The sequence below is a fragment of the Paroedura picta genome, chromosome 3 (genome assembly GCF_049243985.1).
Source record: "Paroedura picta isolate Pp20150507F chromosome 3, Ppicta_v3.0, whole genome shotgun sequence".
Taxonomy (NCBI): domain Eukaryota; kingdom Metazoa; phylum Chordata; class Lepidosauria; order Squamata; family Gekkonidae; genus Paroedura; species Paroedura picta.
In genome coordinates this window covers 154,635,394-154,641,444 of record NC_135371.1, presented here as the reverse complement: position 1 = coordinate 154,641,444, position 6,051 = coordinate 154,635,394, and positions in this window count along the sequence as shown.

Here is a 6,051-nt window from a genome sequence, read left to right as displayed (position 1 = left end):
CTGCCAGGAACTGTAAAAAAACATGGGGATTCAATGGAAGTTTTTTTCCCCTGTCTGCTTCCTTTTTACTCCTGGAATAAAGGTGCTCCTGACAGTGTGCTTATCCCTAAGGTCAACTCTGGTGTAGACACTGTGGTGTAGACCTGCTCACAATTGCACCTGTTAAAAACAGGTTCCAGATTCCTGTGCTCAAAGGGGTGGGGTTAAATCCAGTGGGCTGCATGCTCTGGTACAGGGGTAGTCAACCTGTGGTCCTCCAGATGTCCATGGACTACAGTTCCCACGAGCCCCTGCCAGCATTTGCTGGCAGGCGCTCGTGGGAATTGTAGTCCATGGAATTGTAGTCCCTGCATTTGCTGGCAGGGGCTCGTGGAAATTGTAGTCCATGGACATCTGGAGGACCACAGGTTGACTACCCCTGCTCTGGTATACAAGCACTTTCTGTGTAGGACATCTTGGACCATCCTTAAGGGCTGAGCATAGTATTAAAGGCTTCCTGGGATGAGCCCTTGTCCGGCAAGGGTGTGGGGTGTGGAGAGGTGGCCAGGAGGCCTCCAGATGAGACTGCCTCATGTCAGGGCCAATTCTGTCCTGCTTGTTCCTGTCACATTTGATGCATGGTGATGAATGGTACAGCTGTAGTCGTTCCATCCAGATACACCCACCTAGCGTCGTCTAGCCTAAATGAGAATGAATGAATCTCTTTATTCCTCCCTGTGGGTCCTGCAAAGGGATGGAAACCTTGGCCGCCGCCTTCCCACGCAGGCCTCCGGCTTCCAGACAAAAGCCTGCCTGTCTTCTATCACTCAGCCAAGCAAAACGCCTTTTTTGTGTTGGGGAAGGTCACAAGCTGGATTCAAGCTAGGCCGAAACGGCGTGGTTCTAGCTTGGTGGAGTAAGTTTGTTCTGGCCTGTTATCTGTTGCTAGCAAATCCGCTGAACATGGCAGCTCCAGATGAAAGGAAGTTCTGATAGAACATGCAGAACAAAACAAAATCAGAGTCCAGTAGCACCTTTATGACCAACAAAGATTTATTCAAGGTGTAAGTTTTCGAGTGCAAGCACTCTTCCTCAGACTGTGCTTGAACTTGAAAGCTCACACCTTGAATCAATCTTTGTTGGTCTTAAAGGTGCTACTGGACTCTGATTTTGTTTTGTTGTGCTGCTTCAGACCAACACCGGCTACCCATGATAGAACACAGTTAGCCTGTTCAATGTTATTTTATGCAGCCCTTCTTTTAGCATGTATGTTATCTGCTGTTCTGCTGGTGGATATGGCAAAGGGTCCTACAGGCAGAAGAGGAAATTCTGCCCTGCTCCCTGGAGCCTTGGGCGTTGTAGTTGTGGGAACTTGAACTGACTTTAAACAAGCATCATGTCTTCATTATATCAGCTGAACAGCTTGGGCTGTTATCCAGCAGTTATGATGTGAGGGTTGTTCTCAAAGCAACGTACCTAAAAGAAAGGTAAGGTGAGGCATCCTAAGACGAGATGAGCAGAGAAGAAATGACATTTCATGGGAGGTCCATGTGGCACAATTAGGGGATTGCTTAGGAAGCCAGAGGCCACAAGGTCCACCTGCCCAGGATGCTCAGGTGCATCACAGCAAACAGCAGCTGGAGGCTATGCATCCTGCCCCAATGGATGGCCTCTGTGGGAAGCTGCTTCCCTACAGTTGGGGGGCTGAGCCCTTTTCTAAAGTTATTGGGGGTGCCATGCATGCCCTGCCATGCAAAGAGGTTCAGGAGGGTCTGCAAGAGCTCCCCATGATGCGAGGGGAGGCAGTGGGTGGCCTCTCCATCCTAGGACACCAAAATTCCTTGGGTTGACACTTGCTGTGTCTGTTGCCTTATCCCTCTAGCTTTTTGGAAAGAGGGAGAGGGATGGCATTGCGATGTGTGCATCTAGTTGTTTGACCTATTGGACCGGCATGGTCTGGATCACATCTTCCCTAGAGAAGGGGTAAGAAAGATAAATGTCTGACCCACGCACATGGGCAAGGAAGTTGGGAGGTTTTCCACTCCAGGGGCTTAGTCAGTCTTAGAAAAACACCATCCCAGCGGTTCCATGTTCTACCCCAATTATATTTGCTTGGGGAACAAATTTGTGCCACTAACTGCAGCAGTTCCTGGGGGCTGGCTGAGGTGGAGTTAAATGCCCCTCTGCAAGAAATTAGGTGTGCTACAGGTCTGTAACTGTGATACTTCCTGCTGAATTGATGCCACTCTTTTGAACCGGAAGACAGGTAGTAACAGCATCCTCATCCTGCCTCCTAAGCGAACAAAATGTTAAGCAAAAGGTTGGTACTCCACCTTTCTCACTCTCTGTGGCCTGCATATAACATGTAAACTGCCTGTGTCCAAAGAACACTTATTTCAAAGCACCCTGGTTTGTTTATAAAATTTATATCCCACCTTTCTACCCTGCCAAGGGCAGCCAAAGCAGTTAGCAATCTAAAAGATGCAAAATAAAATTGCATAATAAAACTGTTATAATAAAAAGCTTCATCAAGATAACTGAAAGGGTTAGAAACAGAGTAAAAATTAATAAAAACAGATCATGGGTTAGGAAGATGGGATCCCGGAGAAAATGCTGAGTGAAACAGTAAAGGCCTCCCTTGCTGGTGGAATACAGCAGCAGAAGGCCCAGAGGAATCTCCCTGGGGTGAAAGAGGTTTATGCAGCGGTGGCCATGGGACCCATCACAAAACGAACTGGAAATCTGTGGAAGTCGCTTTTATAGAGGTGACAGGCAGACCCGTTGCATGCTAGATGAGGTTTCCTGTGTTTTGAGTGATTACAGCAGCAGCTGGCCACCAGATGGCAGCCAAGTCTTTAGCAGCTCAAGGTGAACTGCTTTTGTAGTTTTCTGTGGCTGTGTATATGGCCTATTATGCACCGCCGCTGAAACAGCGGTATGGAGAACGCAGAGGAGGAAGAAGCAAAGCAAACCGCTTATGCACAGGACGGAACGGCGGCAAAACCCAGAGTATCCGATTATGCACGCGGCTACTCCAGAGCCGCTTCTGGTTGTGCCCTGGTCCCAGGAAGCTCAACTTTCTTCCGCATCTCGCTAACACGGCTTTTTCGGCGGCATATGTTGACTCTGCGTCCGGTTGCCGCCTGCAGCGTGCATAACTGGTGATTTTAGCCACCGCCATTCCACCCCGAATGTGGACCTTCCACTCCGTGCATAATGGGCCTAAAAGTTCCATCTCAAAGTCTTGCTTCAAGAACTATCAGTGGGGCAGAACAAGCAGATGCATCGAAAAATGTGAGATGTTAGCTGGACACAGGCTGGGGAAAGGACCAATTTTGCCAAATTTATGTCTGTACCTCATCCCTCCTAGGGAGAATTCATTCATTCATTCATTCATTCATTCATTCATTCATTCATTCATTCATTCATTCATTCATTCATTCATTCATTCATTCATTCATTCATTCATTCATTCATTCTTGTCCAGATACAATTGAGGCAGGGTAGCCTTGTTGTGGCAAAAACAAAGAGAAGTGTAAAGGTTTTTAAAGGTAAAGGTAAAGGTATCCCCTGTGCAAGCACCGAGTCATGTCTGACCCTTGGGGTGACGCCCTCTAGCGTTTTCATGGCAGACTCAATACGGGGTGGTTTGCCAGTGCCTTCCCCAGTCATGACCGTTTACCCCCCAGCAAGCTGGGTACTCATTTTACCGACCTCGGAAGGATGGAAGGCTGAGTCAACCTTGAGCCGGCTGCTGGGATTGAACTCCCAACCTCATGGGCAAAGCTTTCAGGCGGCTGCCTTACCACTCTGCGCCACAAGAGGCTCATGTAAAGGTTTTTACTGTTGCACAAATCAACTTGCATTTTGCAAAGTGGGGTCTAGTCTATGAAAGCTTATGCTAAAATATTTTGTTAGTATATAAAACAGCCTTTCTCAATTTCTTTACCATCGAGAAACCTCTGAAACATTCTTCAGACTTCAAGAAGCCTCAGAAGTGGAGCAATTATGCAGCATATAGTTGGGAAGCAGAGCTGTGTACATGCCCACCTGAGGCCCCTCCCATTCCCACCCCCTCCAGGCCCATCACTGGCCATTTGGGGAGGGGGGCAGGTTGATGTGACCGTATATAGTTATATCCCCTGCTAAATAAAATAATATATATATAAAAATTAACTCCCACCCATTCAGGAAATCCTTCCAGGGCCATCATGAAACCCTGGTTGGGAAAGTCTGGTATAGAGTGTCACTAAGCGCCTGTTTAAGATGATTTTGGGGAAGAATCAGAAGTGCTTGTTCAGTACACTTGGCCCACATAAAGTAGAATCGGTCATAGAATCATAGAGTTGGAAGGGGCCATACAGGCCATCTAGTCCAACCCCCTGCTCTATGCAGGATCAGCCCTAAGCATCCTAAAGCATCCAAGAAAAGTGTGCATCCAACCTTTGCTTGAAGACTGCCAGTGAGGGGGAGCTCACCACCTCCTTAGGCAGCCTATTCCACTGCTGAACTCTGACTGTGAAATTTTTTTTCCTGATATCTAGCCTATATCGTTGTACTTGAAGTTTAAACCCATTGCTGCGTGTCCTTTCCTCTGCAGCCAACAGAAACAACATCCTGCCCTCCTCCAAGGGACAACCTTTCAAATACTTAAAGAGGGCTATCATGTCCCCTCTCAACCTCCTTTTCTCCAGGTCCTTTGCTTATGCTTTGAGTGGCCTGAATTGTCTTTGTGTAGGTTAGTCTGGGTTGTTTGGGGTCATGTCACAAGATGAATGCACACACACACAAAACTTAAATGTGTGATGTAGGAATTAGAAAGTTGGATTCAGATCTGGAAGGAGGTGCCTTCAGTTTGCAACTGACTCCTCATGACCTCACTCATGAGGGCGTTCCATTGGCTTGCCATTGGCTTTTCTACATCTCCTTAGTGGTTTCCCACCCATGACTGTGGCTGTCCCTGCCTCTCTCCTAACATCTGAGGAGCCTGGGCTGGGCCATTCAGGACCTTTAAACCTAGGTTCTTGACACTCTGCTACAAGAACTTGCTAGCTCTAACCACATAGTCTCCCAGGTCTGTTGTGAAGAAAAAAGTCAGAAGAACAGTATAAGTTCCTTTGTGTCCCCACTGGCGAGAACAGTAGGGCATGAAGTAAGTAAAACAAAGCAAATAGTTTATTGCCAAAGAAGTACTGTATCCCACTGTTTCTTTAGAATCATAGAATAATAGAGTCGGAAGGGACCTCCTGGGTCATCTAGTCCAACCCCCTGCACTCTGCAGGACACTCACAATCCTATCGCTCATCCACTGTACCTGCCACCCCCTTGAACCTTCACAGAATCAGAGGTTAGCAGACTGAGTGGGTAGCTCCATCTTCTCTTAGGTGCAGAGGTTGTCTGTGACCTCTTCCTCCCCTCTCCAATTTTGTACCCATAAAGGGATGTGAGGGGCGGGGGGATGGGGATCTTATGCATACAGGATTCCACTTAGCCACAGACCAAAGGATAATTTTAACACATGGTGTAGTGGAACATGGAGGAGCATGTCAGGGCAATACTGTGATTATTCCATCAAATGGAGGATGCAACTTTAAATTGGGGGAGCGCACAGGTTAAAAAAAAAACAACAGGACTCTCTCCCTGAGAGGAGAGCTGAGGGTAGCCGAGGACAGCAATCCCCATCCCTTGTTACACACCAGTGTCTTTTGTTCTGCTGTCTGACTTTTGGCTTAAGTGGCGTTCCCCAGGTTCCCAGAGACAAAAGAAACAGAGCAATCACGGTGTTCTTGCATCCCCTTCGGGTCTCCCAGAAATGATTGTCTGGCCCCAACCCACATCTTGGCTTCTTAGTGAAAACTCTGCAGGGCAGCATCAGCTGCGAGAATAAATGCTAACAAGCCTTATTCTGCATTTTGCACCATAAAGGGGCTCCCTCTGGAGCACAGGCACAGAGCCAGCCCTATCACTGAATTCACACTGGGCTCCACCAATCAAGACTGGCCCCACCCACAGACTATGCTGTACTCCTGTTGTGGGTGTCTTCTTGGAGCTGGGCTGGTCCCTCCCAAGTGG